Raw genomic sequence first — 4,506 nt, forward strand, 5'->3', positions numbered from 1 at the left:
ACAAAAAACAAAACAAAACAAAAAAAAAACCATGTGCCACTATGCCTGGATTCTACTGTCTATATATGGGTATTTTGTCTGCAACTATGTCTGTGTACCACATACATGGCTGGTACCCTTGGAAGCCAGAAAATGGCATTTGAGGACTTGAGTTTGATTCCTAGCACCCATATTGAGTTTCTCACAATTGCCTAACTTCAGGTGGGAAGAGTCAAACAACCTCTTCTGACATTCTTGGGACATCTGCACTCAGATGAATATACTCTCACAGATATACAGACACATACAACAAGGACAAACGCCAATCCAAATGCATTTCTGACATCCTTTCTAATCCCTTTGCAGCCATTGGAACCTTTTATTTATTTGCTTTTTTTTTTTTTTTTTGAGACAGGTCAGGCAAGCACTACCACTCCCAGTTTTGTGTTTTTCTTGAGAAGGGTCTTGGTGAAGAAGCTTTATCTAGTATGACCATACAGTCTAAACTAGAGGCAGGCAGGAACTAACTTCCTAGAGACTCTGCTTGGTCAGATAACAGAAAGAACAGAAGCCTAGGCTGTGACAGAAGTTCTTGTCTCTTCTTCCACCTTTTTAGGCAACCACAGGAAATAGGATCTTTTCAGGGGTTTTGCCCAAGGCTGGCTATCATTAAAATAAGACAAGATAAACTCAAATATCTGAAGCCAAGAAACAAAATAGACACACAACAAAATGCGTATGCAGGTGTCTTAGGGTTTTATTGCTATGAAGAGACACCATGACCAAGGCAACTCTTATAAAAGACAACATATAATTGGGGCTTGGCTTACAGGTTCAGAGGTTCAATTCATTATCAATGGCAGATGCAGGCAGACATTGTGCTGGAAAAGGAGCTGGGAGTTCTATATCTTATTCGGAAGGTAGCCAGGAGAAGACTAGCTCCCAGACAGCTAGGAGGAGGGTCTCAAAGTGAACCCTCACAGTGAGACACTTCCTCCAACAAGGCCACACTTCCTAATAGTGCCACTCCCTGGGGTTAAGAGGTTTGATATGTTACTAATAGAACATTGCCCACCCACCTAAATTTATTTAAGTTAAAATAAAACATAACAGGATGTTTATCCAAATCATAAATTTGGTAGTACTTGGCCCAAGGGTGGTCAATCTGAGACCATGGTTATAAAAGAGAAAGACCTTTTAATTGAGAAGAACCTTAAACAATCTAAGAATGTCATCATGATGACATCATTTCCATCATTCATCATGATGACAGGCCCATTTCCATTCAATAATGGTTTATTATGGTTACTGTGCTTAATAACTACTTAACTATAAATACAGATAAATTAAGATAACCTCTCTTAACACTCTTTAAGAAACATTGCAACCTTAGAGATAAAAACAAAGACAAAGAGAGTGGTAAGTGAAGGTTCTAGGCTCTAGAGTCTATAGTACCCAGACAGTCTGGGTGCCAGGGCCACCTGATTCCCAGGCTGCCTCTACAGCCTATGTTTAGCAGAGAATTCTGAAACATATTTCCTTAAGACAGGTTTTGGGAAACATTACTCTATAAAAACAATAGCTCTCACACACTAGGCATTGGCATTGTTGTATGAGAAGCACTGTGCTGGGCATATAATATTTATATGTATTTATTATGATAATGGAGATTTGTTGTTTGAATATGGTTGGCCACTAGAAAGCAGCACTGTTATGAGGTATGGCCTTGTTGGAGGAAGAGTGTCACTATGGAGGTGGGCTCTGAGGTCCTATGCTCAGATTTCGACTAGGGTCGAAGAGGCCTCCTCCTGGCTGTTTGTAGATGCCAGACTTCTGTTTGCCTTCAAATAACAATGCAGAACTCTCAGCTCCTTTTCAAGTACTATGTCTGCCTGCATGCTGCAATGATTCCTGCTATGATGATAATGGACTGAACCTGTGAACCTGTAAGCCAGAACCTGTAAGCCAGTCCCAATTAAATGTTTGCCTTGGTCATGGTGTCTCTTCATAACAATAGAAACCCTAAGACAGGATTCAACTCAGGCCTCACACATGGTGCTCTACTATACAACCCCTCTCTTCCACCTTCTCTTTTTATGGCAGGATCCAATAAGTTGCCCAGGTTGGCCTCTAACCTGTGATCCTTCTGCCTCAGTCTCTCAAGTAGCTGGGATTATAATACTGAGCCAAGAGACTCTGCTTACCCTATTATTTCTAATCCAAGTGCCATGTAGACCTAGATCAGAGATGTATATGTAGACAGAGATAAATGATCCTGCCTCAGAGATCACTAAATTAAGTTCAATCATTACAGGGCACTTAGAATGGTGCCTGTAGGGCCCAAAGCGAGAGGGAGAAGGGAAGCCGGGGTAGGAGTGTGGGAATGGTGCCTGTGAAAGATGGAGAAAATTTTGATTGATATATATATAATATTATATTTTTGAGACAGGCTCACTCTATGTAGCCCTAGCTGGCCTTGAACTCAGCCTGTCTCTCCTTCCCTCGAGTAAAGATTAAAAGCATGTTCTACTACGTCAGCAAAGTTAGGTTTTTAATTGTTTTTTTGTTTTCCCCTGAGACAGGGTTTCTCTGTGTAGCCCAGGCTGGCCTCGAACTCAGAAATCTGCCTGCCTCTGCCTCCCAAGTGCTGGGATTAAATGCGTGCACCACCACTGCCCAGCGCAGTTAGCTTTAAGTAAACTGCCTGAAGTAGTCTCTCCTTTCCTTACTCCTCAAAAAGGACTAACTCTGAAAAAAGAAAAAAAAAAATCACAGACAAACACAACTTGACAATAGCTCTTCTTTTCAGTTTCATTCTCCCAGTCTTATACCCATTCCATCCAATCCTGAGGATCCAGTCTTGTACTCTGAGAAAAGAAGCAATCCTGTGGGTAGGGGTTTTACCTTTCCACCAACCAATTTGTCTATAGTAAAGTAAGAAAATACACTAATTTTCTTTCCCATTCCACTCATGGTTTTGAGACAGCCAAGACTCTATGTAGTCTTGGCTGGCCTGGAACTTAAGACTCCTGCTGCTGTCTCATAAATGGTGGGATTAAAGGCAAGAGCCACCACATCCCAGATTCAATCCTTAGCATTCATGAGAAAGGGTCTCTGGACTTTTTAGTCCAGGCTGACCTAGATCCCCTGCCAAGTGCTGGACACAGGTGTGCATCATTCAATCTCTTTTTTTTTTTTTTTTTTTTTGTTTTTTTTCGAGACAGGGTTTCTCTGTATAGTCCTGGCTGTCCTGAAACTCACTTTGTAGACCAGGCTGGCCTCGAACTCAGAAATCCGCCTGCCTCTGCCTCCCGAGTGCTGGGATTAAAGGCATGCGCCACCACGCCCGGCTCATTCAATTTCTTACTGTAATATGTAGTCTGACCTACCTTGATTTAAAAACCTCCTGTGACCATTCCTCTGCTCTTATAGTATCAGTTTCTCCTCTTCCACAATCACTTTCTTCGGCACAAAAACATGGTCTACCTCTCCTATTTTAGAGTTAACTAAGTAGGCACTCTACCTCAAACCCAATCCTTTTTAATGGAAACACTTAACTCAATGATGTCATCACCAACCTTTAATGATTGATCATTTGACAGAAGACTCCACCCCCTTTTTAGGCCTCCATGGTATCAGCTCAATTCACTCTGCTGGATTCTTTAATGCCGTACAGACTCTCCTACCTGCCTTCTTTCCTTTATTCATGTTTAATGTGTACTCTTAAGTAACTTAATCTATTCTATGGCTTTAATTATAAATTATATGCTAGACAGGATTTCTCTATGTAACCCATGCAGGTCTAGAACTCCTGTTCCTCCTGGCTAAGCCTCCCAAGAGTTGGGGTTACAGTAATGTGTCACTGTCCTTGGCTCTTTTTCCAGTATAATCTCAGTGTTTGGAAATATCCCTATTCTAAAACTATGTTTTAGTGTTTTGCCTGCATTTATGTATGTGCTCCACATGTGTGCCTACTGCCAACATCAGAAGGGGGAGTTGGACCCCCAAAGTAAAGTAATAGATGGTTGTGAACTGCCATGTGAGTTCTGGGAACTGAACATAAGCCCTCTGGAAGAGCAGCCACTCTTAATGGCTGAACCATCTCTCCAGCTCCTGGAAATATCCTTTTTTGTTAACATTGTTTCTCCTTGTGTTTTCTTTCACTGCTTAACTGGAGAAGCAATGTCCTTCAATCTGAAGCTTACTCAGTTATCTGGACCATGCTCACTGACCTTCCTGTCATATCTGATCTTTTCCACATCTTTTGTATGTTTGAGTATGAATGTAGGCACAAGGCTTTGACATCAGATGTCTTTCCTTGATTAATCTCCACCCTTTTGTATCTAAATTTTTTTTTAGAGATTTTATGTGTATGAGTGTATATTTATGTACCATGTATGTCTGATGCCCTTGATGGTCGGAAGACATCAGATCCACTGAAATAGTAAGTACAGATAACTGTGAGCTACAGGTTGGGGCTGAGAACCTAACCAACCTTGGTCTTCTTCTTTTTTTTTTTTTTTTTTT

The 4,506-nt window shown here is 41.2% G+C and overlaps 1 protein-coding gene across 1 annotated transcript in view; it reads right to left on the reverse strand.

Moving 5' to 3' along the window:
* Nucleotides 1-4,506, reverse strand: part of Klhl11 (kelch like family member 11) — a 10,097-nt gene that overhangs the window by 2,548 nt on the left and 3,043 nt on the right. The gene's annotated exons all lie outside the window — the stretch shown is intronic.

The sequence above is a fragment of the Mus caroli genome, chromosome 11 (assembly GCF_900094665.2).
Source record: "Mus caroli chromosome 11, CAROLI_EIJ_v1.1, whole genome shotgun sequence".
In the NCBI taxonomy this organism is placed as follows: domain Eukaryota; kingdom Metazoa; phylum Chordata; class Mammalia; order Rodentia; family Muridae; genus Mus; species Mus caroli.